General features: G+C 32.2%; 1 pseudogene; it reads left to right on the top strand.

The window, feature by feature from the left end:
• The first annotated feature begins 1,984 nt into the window (after window positions 1-1,984).
• On the top strand, window positions 1,985-9,613 carry LOC149254041 (uncharacterized; annotated as a pseudogene).
• Window positions 9,614-12,970: the final 3,357 nt, after the last annotated feature.

Genomic DNA, 12,970 nt, shown 5'->3' on the forward strand with positions numbered 1-12,970 from the left:
CTAGATTAGAATTTTTTTTTGGGATTATTGGTTAGACTAGAGACAAGACTTCATCATGGAAAAGGATCTACAAGGATTTGATGTGGTATTTCAATTGTTGTTATAACTAATGCATGGTGTAATTTGAATGTAATGATCATAAATTAAAATGGTTTACCGATTTCACTCATGTGCAATTGCTCTACATATTGTTAGATTATAGATATTCCTTTTGTGACGTGTAAAAACAAAAAAAGAATAATTTTTATCTAGGTGACACCCTATTTAGCAAGACGGCTATTACATATCAATAAAATAAAACTATGGCATCCAGCAAATTCTTTTCAATTTTAGGAGAAATTTTCATTAGAGAAAAGAAATGAGCTTGTCCACTTATTAGGTTACCCCATTTTCAAACAAAATAATTGTTCAATAAATCCATTGAATAGTCAAACAAACAACATCAAATTAAGATTATATATAACACTAAGAAAAAGAAAACTAAATATTCTATAATTTCAACCCTTTTTAAGTTTATCAACATTGAAATATGAAAAGCCAATTTTTTAAAAATTTGCAATTTTAAATTGATGATATTGTTATATTTAATACAAAAATAGATCAAGACCTTCTTGTACCCTAATGCGTTAATATTTGCAATTCAATCAATTTAAAATTATCTTTACTAAATTTTAAAACAAAAATAGTAATACGGAATTCTAAAATATTTAAACTACAATCTTAATAAAATTCTATAAACCAAAAAATTAATTATATATATAAAAATATAACTATTCTAGAACATGTTCAATTTAATAATTTTTCTTGTTTCAACATATCATCATATATAATTTAGCATCCAACAAAAAAATAGAATAAATTTTTTTTGTAAATATATTTTTATATTTTTGTATCTTTACTAAATTTTAAAACAAAAATACCAATATGGAATTCTAAAATCTTTAAACTACAATCTTAATAAAATTCTGCAAACCAAAAATTAATTATATATAAAAAAAAGTTCAATCTAATAATTTTTCTTGTTTCAAGACATCATCATATATAATTTACCATCCAACAAAAAAATAATGATCAATTTTCACTAAAACCAACTTTAATGTATAATTTTTTTTATAATTAAATAAATTTTGAACATTTTTTTAGTTATGCATCTAAATCATTCTGATTTTAACATCATTTTTTATCATTTTACTTTCAACCATTTATAATATTATACAAAATAAATTTTAATATTTTATATGATCAAATTTATTAATTTCCACATGTTATTTTACCTACGTTACAACCAAAATACAGATTGGAAAATCCATCAGTTCACCTCGATTCTCCAATCTACACATTTATTTACCATTCTTAAATGAAACAAAAGGCATCTAGAAATTTGACTCTAAGAATTTTTGTTCAAAATCTGGTTTACATGTTACAACTCCCAATGGCCAAACTGCCCGCCCCACAATTTCATCATTTTGGTCAAGACTCACTAGCTGAGATTGTAGAAATTCTTTGACCTACAAGCTGTCCGTGTTCAAATTCTTTGAACCAAATAAATTACAGGTTGAATAAATTCATGGAAGTCCATTTTTTTATTGGAAATTGCAGAGCACTGCAGTGAGTAGAATGCGTGAGAGAATTGAAGTGTTGAATGAATATACAATGAATATATCGCAACCAAGATTGTGAATAACTAGTTTGTTCCCCAAAGAATGCTAAATTCAAAGTGTGGAATGTTGTAAAATGCAGTGCAACTTCAAGGTGATAGTGTGTGGCAAAGAGGTGTAGTATTGCAGATGGGATGCACAAACAGTATTGGAGCGAAGAGGGTAGTTCATAATGATGATTGAAAATGGTTGGGTATTGTTGACACAGTGAAACTATTTATTGTAATGTGCAGGGTGGTATATGCATTGAAGATATATTAGAGTGCCTGAGATGAACTAGCAGTGTCAGGGTAGCAGTGAGAATTGGAAAAACTGAAACCAGAATAATGGATCTAAAGGCCAACAACAAGGTGTGTTCGATAACTCAATTCATACTTCTTTGCATTTGTTTTTCAGGTTTTGCATGTGGGAATGAAATTTCAGATGAGATCCAGGCCTTAATTGCAATCAAGTCAGACCTGGTAGACAGTTTAGGTTATCTATCAGATTGGAAATACAATGATAGCATCATGACTGTGTCACATTGTTCATGGACTGGCATTACTTGTAACAATAAATCTAGAGTGGTGGGTCTGGATCTCTCAAGAAAAAATATCACTGGCAAAATATCACAAGCAGTGGAGCTGCTTGACCACCTTGTTAACTTAGATATCAGCCAAAATAACTTTGATGGACCAATCAGCGAAGCCATTTTCAGGCTCCCCAAATTAGAAACCTTGTATATCAACCAGAATTCCTTCATGGATCATTGCCAGAGATCCTTTTGGGTTTGCAGAATCTTGTGGAGTTCAATGCTTACTACAATGACTTTACTGGCCCCTTGCCATTACAATTTTCTCAGCTCAGTAAGCTGAAGTTTCTGAACCTTGGTGGAAGTTACTTTAGTGGGAGCATTCCGATCCAGTATGGTGACTTCCCCAACCTAGAATTCCTGTATTTGGAGGACAATGAGATCACGGGTTCGATCCCAGCAGAGTTAGGGAAGATGCCAGAGCTCAGGCATATGCAGATCGGATACAATTCTTACACAGGCGGGATTCCGTGGCAGCTCAGTAACTTGTCAAAGCTAGAGTCTTTACATATTCGATTTGCTAACTTATCTGGGTTCTTGCCTGTGGAATTGGGTAAGTTCCAGAATCTAAGTATGTTGGTGCTGAATAACAACAGACTTACTGGATCAATACCATGGCAGTTAAGCAATATCACGAGCTTGAAATCATAAGATTTGTCATATAACATGCTCACTGGACCAATTCCTGAAATGTTTTCGAGGCTCAAAAGTCTGGCAGTCCTAGAGCTGTGTGCTAATAACCTCAGTGAAGACATCCCTAACGGAATTGGTGACCTGCCCAGCTTGACGTATTTCGCCATATGGAACAATTCCTTCACAGGAAGCCTTCCTGAGCAGTTGGGAAGAAATTCTAGGCTAAAATACTTGGAGGCAGGTCTCAATAAATTAACAGGACCAATCCCCCCTGACCTATGTGCAGGTAACCAGTTAGTTGCACTTATCCTCTTCTCCAACCAGTTCACAGGAGAAATCCCTTATAATCTTACAAATTGTCCCACTCTGCACAGATTCAGGATTCAGCAAAACAAGCTCAGTGGTCACATTCCTCTGGGATTTGGAAAGCTTGAAAACTTGTCCTATGTAGACATGTCATGGAACAATCTCACTGGATATTTGCCTTCTGATCTCTTTAATTCACCTACACTAGAGTACCTAAATGTTTCTTATAATCCTGTGCAAGGCAGCCTTCCTCGAAATATCTGGGCAACACCAATCCTGCAAATATTTTCAGCCGCCTTTGCAAATTTATCAGGAAATCTTCCTTCCTTTGCACATTGCAATTTTGTATACAAGTTTGAACTGCAGGGCAATAGGATTTCTGGTAGCCTCCCCAGAAACATTGTCAAATGCCAAAAGCTGGTGTACATTGAATTGAGCCAAAATAAGTTGACTGGAGTGATCCCTCCTGAACTGGCAAGTCTTCCCTGTCTCGGTCTTCTTCATCTGTCCCATAATGCCCTCATCGGGATGATTCCCCTAGAATTTCAGAATTGTGCTCCCTTAGAATGTTTCAATGTCTCCTTCAATAATCTCTCAGGCCCTGTCCCTTCAGATGGGCTTTTCAGAGGTATAGACAGTAATGTTTTCGCCGGAAACCCAGGTCTCTGTGGCGGAGTCCTAGCAGAGTCTCCATGCATGAATTCAAATGACCCTTACCTCACTTCTTCCTCATATCACACTTCAGATACTAAGAAAAAATTTCATAATATATGGGAGATTATATGGTTGCCTGGTCTAGCAGTATTCATTCTCATAGTTGGCAAAACATGCTGCTATGGTGGTGGGAAATACAGGGAGGAAAAGCTTGAAGAGGACCAATGGAAGATGACTGCCTTCCAGGAACTGAGCTTTACAATAGAAGATGTTCTGGAGCGTTTGGAGAGTGCTCACATGGTCGGAAGTGGAGCAACTGGCACAGTTTACAGAGCAGAAATGCCAGGAGGCAAAGTGATTGCTGTGAAGAAGCTGTGGAGAGTTGATAGAGAAGAAAGTGATAGAAGGAGAGCAGTATTAGAAGAGGTTGAAATTCTCAGCAGTGTTAGACACAGGAATATAGTAAAAATGTTGGGTCTGTGTTCAAACAATGAGGACACGCTTCTTCTTTATGAATACATGCCAAATGGAAGTTTGCAGAGCCTCTTGCATGAGAGCAGGGAAGAAAGCATGCTCCCGGATTGGACGACCAGACACAGAATTGCTGTGGGCGTGGCTGAAGGTTTATGTTATCTTCATCACGATTGCCGTCCTGTCATTATACATAGAGATGTCAAGCCCAGCAATATACTGCTCGACGCTGACATGAATGCAAGAATTGCGGATTTCGGAGACTCGAAGCTTATTCAAACCGATTTAGAGGCCATGACTACCATTGCTGGTTCTTATGGCTACATCGCTCCAGGTAACTATTCCATTGAATTTTAAAAGCATTTTCTAGGTTATGTCATGCGCATTAATGGTAATTTTTCCTTTATTTTTAATTAAATTTAATCCTTAAATTTTCCTTCATTTTTAGTTGATTGGTTTTGTCCCCTCGCCCTGTGAATAAGTACTCTCAGTTGATTTTATTTTTTTAATACGTGGCCTATGAGGATTTACCTTTGAGTTTTTATTCGCTTTTGGTTTTTAAAGTTTAAAATCATAAAATTATATGAGTAAGGTGAATCGTAAGATTATGTGGTTTAAAATATGATTGAGACGGGTTGAGTTTGGAGTAGACATTGATATGATAATTTGGTTGGTCATTGTGTGCAAGAAAAAATTTAGTCATGTTAAGAGTTGGTATGGATAGCTTAGGTCAAGTATTATACCTAAGTGATTTTGATAGTTTAAATGCCCCTTAGTCATGGTTAAACAAACCACAAGGTCCAGTCATCTCGGAACTTACATTCCTTAGCAAACTAATTAATATATATATATATATATATATATATATATATATATATAACCTATTTATAAGATAATTATCTTAATATATTTGAAGTTATTTATTAAAAAAATAAAAAGTATTTTATTTAGATAGTTTTGATTGAAATGGTTTTAACTTCATCAAAATGGTTTTGGTTTGTGGTAGATGGGAAAATTCATGTGAGTTTTGATATTTTTATATAAAGATTTTATTTTAAAAAGATTATAAAATCTCTTAAAAACAGTGACTACCATAAAATAAGATTTACCATAAAATTAGATTTATCATAGGTGTATGATAAAATAGATAGTATATAAAGTTAAATTGATTTATATACAATTTAGTTATTCTTGTGTAAATTAGATCATGAGAGGTCTCAATTCAAAGAATTGTGCTTTCTTGGTTAATGAGGAAACACTCATTTTCTTTTCTTCATGGGATTTTCTTTATCTTTCATGTTGTTTCTCTTGCTAATTGAGAGTTTGAGTAGTGTTGAAAAGAAGCAAAAAGAAACGCCAATATTCAAGGATTAAAGACTTGTTTGGTGTTTTTGACTCACATTTTATTTGATATATTGTTGTTTCTAAATGTTTCCAAAAGTTAAGCTAAAAGTTCCAAGAGATCTTAAATACTTTCTATGTAGCTAAAGGTGAATGCAAAAAAATCTCTTTTAATTTTGATGGATTGATAAAGGTTAGCTAGTATATTTTTAGGAGCTTTAGACTGGTAGGAAGCTCTAAAATATTATAGATTCTTTGACTATTATAATATATTGCTCTCTAGATGGGGTAGGCTAATTTTAGCAAATTTTGTTTTATAAGTTATACTTACGTATTCACATTCGCATGTATTCCAAAAGGTATCCTCAAAAGGCTAAAAAAAAAAATGTGTTTTACTTTTTATCTAGGGGTAAAATAATGATACTCAAAGCTATTCATCTCACTAGGTGGTTAGATAAAGCCAAACCCAATGTTAGAGGCCTTTGGGATCTAAAGCATATCTATTCGTTAGGAAAATCCTGAACTACCAAATCTTTGTGATATTTGTTCACTAAATATAGTTTATAGTTTATGGAAGAATGTGAAAGTAACAATGACTAGATAAAACCAAACCAAAAGATATGGGTGGTTACAAAATAAAATCTATCAATTTGTGAGAAAAATCTAGTCTATAGAAGAAAGTGATTATACAAAAGTATCTTGTGTTAAGTTATCATTTTTGGATAAGGTAAGAATTCTTAAGAAGAATATAAAAATGTGTGAAATTATTGGAAGACATTAGTTTCGGATTTTCCAATAATTGTAAGCAATTTAGCTCGAAAGGTGTGGAAGGGTGAACTAGTAAAAATAGATATCAACCCTGTAGTGTGGCCACTTATATGGTTGTCAGATTGACATGGTTAAGATATATTTTAGGTAAATGGTATTGAGGATGTCACTATTACATGGTTAAGGTATATTTAAAGTAAATGGAATTGAGGATGTCATTATTACTTCTATCTAGACACAAGGATAGAGATGAGTTCAGAGTTTGCATTTAGAGGGTAATGGGAAGAATATGGAACATGTTTGTAGCAAAGTTAAAAAGGGGTACATAAGAGTTAGTGAAAATGTAAGAGTCTTTGACATAGACATAGGCTCAAAATAAGGCTTCTAGGAAGTATTGTGCAATATTGGGTTATAAGGTAATGATAACTCCTAGGGAACAAGAAGAATGACTATGATCTTCTTATATTTAGTTCTTTCAAATAGGGTTTTGACTTAGGATCTATTGCAAAAAAGGGCGAGAATAGGAAAACATTTGCTTTCTATTTAGGAAAGAAATAAATAGAAAATTTCATATATAATGTTCTAATGTCTTTTTACTTAACAAATTTTTAAGGATGCACAAAAATTGACAAGTTATCTACATTTTTGGAATGAAACATTTGTTATACAATATTTGAGATATTGGTTTAGAAAAAAGGAGTAAAAGGAATTTAGAGCATTAATCTATTTAGTTCTTTAAGTAATTGAAGGTATTTTTAATTTTAATTAGTCATTTTATTAATTTTAAAGTATGTTTGAGACTAGATTCTAACAATCTTGCTAAATTAATTGTACACAAATATCTTTTTAAATTGACAAATTAACAACAACAACAAATTTTAAAGAAATGATTTTCAAAACACCTCTCTTATTATTAACTTAATGAAAAGAAATAGTCATTAAGTTAATGAAAAGATTTTAACTAATCAATTAAAAGTTTAAAATATACTTGGGACTAGATTCTAACAATCTAATTAATTGATAATATAAAGATGTCATTTTAAATTGGCAAATGAAAGAAGAAATTGTAAAAATATATATGTTTTCAAAAACACATCTCTCATTATTAACATAATGAAAAGAGATAATCAAATACAAAATGTTACACGAAAACCTTTAATTAACCAATTAAAAAAAATAATCTAAAATTTGAAAGCAATAATATACCCATTTATTCAGAGAACTAAACACTATCAAAATAGATTCAACAAATTGAAACTAGAGTCATGAATTTGGGGAATTCCTAGATTCAACTTCTTGTTCTTCTTCTTTCTTTCTTTCTTTCTTCTTTTTTTTTTTTTTTGTTTTTTTTTTTAACTTTTTCTTGTTTTGTTTGTGAAGTTGTATGTGAACCTCAAGGCTTGACTCCTGACTTGAAAACAACGATTAGGGGCATCTAATCCGTCAAAATCACTTAGGATCAGGCCACACTAGCCCTAAGTAGTGAATGACATCCTCAACAATTTGTGCTAGTAAGACTTGACAGATCCAACCCTCATTAATTAAGTTACATGTTTTTTTAAGTTTTATAAGAAAAAATTTGAATTTATATAAAACAGAATAAATTAAACAAAATTCTAGAAAAAGTAAACAAAATTCTAGAAAAGGTAAATTATTATTTTTTATTAGAAATCCCCCATAGGTAAACAAAATTCCGAAAAAAGGTAAATTAATTTTTGATATAGGAGAGAAGAATTCAATAAGAAGTGTCTTTTCTATTGGAGATCCAAAGTCTATATATCACTATCAACTTCCATGCTAGTAGCATAATTTTGAAAAAAGTAAATTATTTTTTTAATAAAGACATTTGTATTTAAATATATTGAATCTAAACTTTTATATAGATAGTTTATTAGGTAATGTAAGTCTTGAGATCACTGGTATGGCTAATTTGTCACTTGAGTAGCTACGATTCAGGACCATCCAAGCCATCAAAATCATTTGCTACACTAACCATTAACATAGCTAGATTTTTACCCACTAAATTTAAAACCAATTACATAGTACCTTAAAGAAATAGCCTATCACATTTTACTCTATATATAGTTAATATATATATATATATATATATATATGAATGTGTCCAAAAACCTAGTGAATTTGTTACTGGACTGTGATGTTATTAAAAATCTATGAACAATCAATGTGGGCCTCCCCAGCAACGCGCATGGAAATTTTCGAATCCAAACTTAAATAGGTTGAAATAGGAAAAAAATGTTATAGAGTAGCGTTTGTTGAAATATTTTTGAAAAGTATAAAATTTAATTATACGAGATAAATTTACACTCTTCAGACAAACTTGAGAATGAATCTCTCCCTTAAATAAATTTAGCTTGAAATTTTTAATTATATGTATATAATTGTTCAATGAGATTTCCTGATATATGCTGAAACTTGATGTTCGCAAAATATTTGATAATATTACCTTTGAGATTTTATGATTGTTTACTGAGATTTTCTGGTATATGTATATGAGTGTTTACCTGAGACTTCCAAGAATATGTAAATGGTTGTTAAATGAGGTTATTTTTTGGTATATGTTTATGATTGTTTGTTGGAGATCATTTGAGTTGAAGTTAACTGGATTAAGGATTTTAGGGATCTTTTACCTGAGATTTTCAGGTTGAATGAGATTTTCAGATATTTATGATGGTTGAATGAGAATTTCTGGTATCTGTATACAATCGTTTGATACTGAGCCTTGATGAGTGCAAAATATTTTGATAATATTTAAACTTCATCCACTTGAGAATCATATGAAAGTAGAGGGTGTTGATGCATCTTTTGGATTTCTGCAGAATGTGCATACACACTTGAGGTCCAGGAGAAATGTGACATATACAGCTTTGGAGTGATCCTACTGGAGCTCTTGACAGGAAGAATGGCCATCGATCCAGAATTCGGAGATGCCACCAGCATTGTAGAGTGGGTCAAGGGTAAAATTCGGGCCAAGGAAGGAATTTCAGAGGTCTTAGATCAACATGTTGTGGCTTCATGTTACTCGGGCCAAAAAGAGCTGTTGTTAGTACTCCAATTGGCTCTCCTCTGCACCAGTAGGTGTCCGAATAACCGGCCATCCATGCGAGATGTCGTGAGAATACTATTGGTGGCTGAACCTGCAAGGAAACCACAGAATTCCTATTTTTCATCTCTGGAAAGTAATTTACCATAAGCAAAGGTTGTTGCAGTGATAAATGCGTTATCAGTATGCTGGTATTGAAGAGCAGGACTATCTTTTCTTAAACAAGAATGAGGGGAGTGAATTATTTTAGAAGCTATATATTAATTTAGATACGCAATTTTTACATATATACAGAGGCGAGATGATTACAATAGCGGCAGAGCAGCGCTGACATGCGTCAAGAGTCGAACCCAGGTGGGGAGCCATCCCATCTTTTCTTGGTTGCTTGTTATCATCTGAAGCCTGCGTGTTGTATTTGAACATCTCGAACAGTAAATTGGTGGAAGATTTATGGTTAATGTTGAGTAAATATTATATCATAATTTGTTTTTAAAGATTTTTTTAATTAGAAAATCTTGCTTGTCGCTTATAAGTGTATATAATTTTGTTTAAGATTAAAAAACAAGATTTGTGAGACCAAACCTTCCTATCTAACCATTAATCCACATCCATAAAACTAGTTTTCCAAACTAAAAAATTTATTTATTTATTCGAAATTATAACCATGGAAATGCTTGATATGTTCGTACTGCAATTAGTTTTGATTCTTATTGCAATTGTTTATCGTTCAAGCATCTTCTACTATTACGTTCCATTTCTGAGACGATGATTCTTACTGGAAAATATTGTGTTTCTCTTTTCATAAAAGCAGCCTTCCAACACCTGTAACTGTATATTGTCCCTTTTTACCAGGGATTTTCCGGTTTCCTGGGGAGGCACTTGTCTGCTGTAAGCTTGGAATTGCAACAAATATTCCTGCATTGTCTTTTTTATAATAGAATTTCTGCCAAAAACAAAGTAGATAAGTGAGGGTTAACAACTATTATGATATGTTTATTTCTATTTTAATTTTAACGTGTTGGTTAATTAGGTTTAAAACTTGGTAGAGATAGGTTAAAAATTATTTTTTTCAAAAACATTCATATTTTACACTTTTCCAAGTCCTAAGTTTTAATAGCTAATTAGATAAGTAAACACTAATATTTAGAAATCTAATTAACTCTTTTAGAAGCATTAGAGAGCAAGCTCACCTTAGCTTTCTTGCATCTCTTAGACATCATTGTATTTTTTATTTCCTAGGTGTAAGAACATTTATTTAATATTTATGAATATATGACTAGAAAGTACTAATATTATAAAACAAGATTAGTTAGATCATAGATATTAGATTAGTTAGATCATAGATATTTATCTCTTCACACAATTGCATTTTTTTTTTTATTTCTTATGCCCGAAGATATCTATTTAATATTTATGAATATATGACTCATGAATATTATTGAACATGATTAGATAGAAATAGAATTAATATTGATATCTTTTAAAAGTTTACAACAACATTGTTTTAAGTAAACTATATGTAGCCACAAAGGAATTTTTTTGGTGTAAAACAGTGAAAATATGTAAACTATATGTAGCCACAAAGAAATTCTTTGGGTGTAAAATAATGAAAATATCTTTATGGTTATGGTAAAGAATTTGGAGGTGAGATATCTTTGGGTGTAAAATAATGAAAATATCTTTATAGTTATGGTAAAGAATGTGGAGGTGAGATAACTTGGGGTTATGGTAAAGATTTAATAGTGGTTAGGCTACATGAAATTTTATGTATGGATTGCATGGTGATTTGGAGTGTTTGTGGAAGATTTATCTTTTTAAGACAAATAATAGTTTTACCAAGGGTAATTTCATATTTTCGTAGATGCATTATATATTATTAATTAATTAAACAAGTTTAATTGGTTACTATGTATGAAATTCATTTAGCACCCTAAATTTATGAAAGAGAAGTACTATAAATACAATTTGTCAAGTTTTACTAGATTTAGTTGCTAATGTTATTATTTAATGGACCACCACAACTCTATTTTCTCCAACTTACACTTCACCATTTAGTGTTGTAGTTCTTTTGAGCATGTTGTAACAACCCTTTTCATTGCACGTGATGTAAATGTCACTATGTGAATTTGTTTATGTAAATTATCAAAAAATGCAATTAACGACTGAGCTAAAGGAGAGGACATGGATTTAGAGTTCTAAGGAGGAAAGGTTGCTTATGATGTGTTGAAATCATACCACACTCACCTCATTTAATTCCATTACATATCACACTAACGAATTGAATGACCATAAAAAATAGGTAGTAAAGTTTTGATACAGACAACTTGAATAGAGGACGGTGCCCACACTGTCCCCTTCCTCTTCAGACTTGATGGAGGGAGAACGGTCATCCAAACAGAGATGAAGTTAACACAAAAGGGGTAAAAGGAAATTAGAACACACATAAAACATGAGAGGGGGAGCGCAATGGGATGCAAAGAGAAGAGACATAGCTCCGAGAAAGGCACAAAAGAAGAAACACTTGAGTAGCTGCAGAGAAACAAGAAATATCCTTGAGCCAATGCTCTAGATTGGGGAAAGTGTCCCTATGATTATGTTGAGGCTTGGATCATGTGCTTGTGTTTGATTTTCTAGTGGGAGGTTCACTAGAGAGTTGAATCACTTAGTGTTTGTTGAGTAAGTTGATAAACCACTTAGTGCTTGATAAGTGAGCCAATACACCAATTAGTGCTTACTAAATGGGCTGATAAAATACTCGAGTGCTTGTTGGAAGGTTGATAAATTACTAGGAAAGTAAGTTGAGCCACTGTGGTGCTTGTTGAAAAGAATTGATAAGCCACTAAATGCTTTTTGAGGTAGTTGATAAATGACTTAGTGCTTACCAAGTAAGTTGATAAAGCATCAGCACATTGGGCTATAGACTCTTGTAGTTATTGTCTTGAAAATGCAGTTGATAAAACACCTATAGTGTATTCAATCTACTAGAATTCAACAATACTTCAGCTAAGCTTTGGGTGAATCCCTATGATTAATATTAGAGAGGAAGAGAGTCACTATGGTGCTTACTTCCGTAGAGAAGTTGATAAACCACCTAGACAGTGGACTCCTTCTCTTGATTGTTTGACTGGATTTTGGTGTGAAATTCCCTTAAGCATATATCTTCTCAGACTTTGAATTCAACTCAAGGGTGGCCAACTACAAGAAATATTGTGGTGTAGTTGTCCTATGGTTGGGTGCATAGTTGAAGTCCCTCCTTCACTTTCCATCCAATTCAATTTAAACATATAACTATAATTACTTGTATCCATTTGAACTGTGGATGATGAAACTTTTTTATATGTCATTTGTAACTTTATGGTTCAACACTATCCATGGAAGGTTGTTGAGAGTAATACATGTTCATGATGAATGATTAGCCTTATATGTCCATAAGGTTATGTTGAAATTTTGGAACTATGTGATTGTTATTATCCTCATGAACTATAGGGTTATTTATATGAATATGTC

This window comes from Pinus tabuliformis, chromosome 7 (genome assembly GCF_031772625.1).
Source record: "Pinus tabuliformis cultivar Carrire ecotype Pingquan chromosome 7, CPIR1, whole genome shotgun sequence".
Lineage (NCBI taxonomy): Eukaryota > Viridiplantae > Streptophyta > Pinopsida > Pinales > Pinaceae > Pinus > Pinus tabuliformis.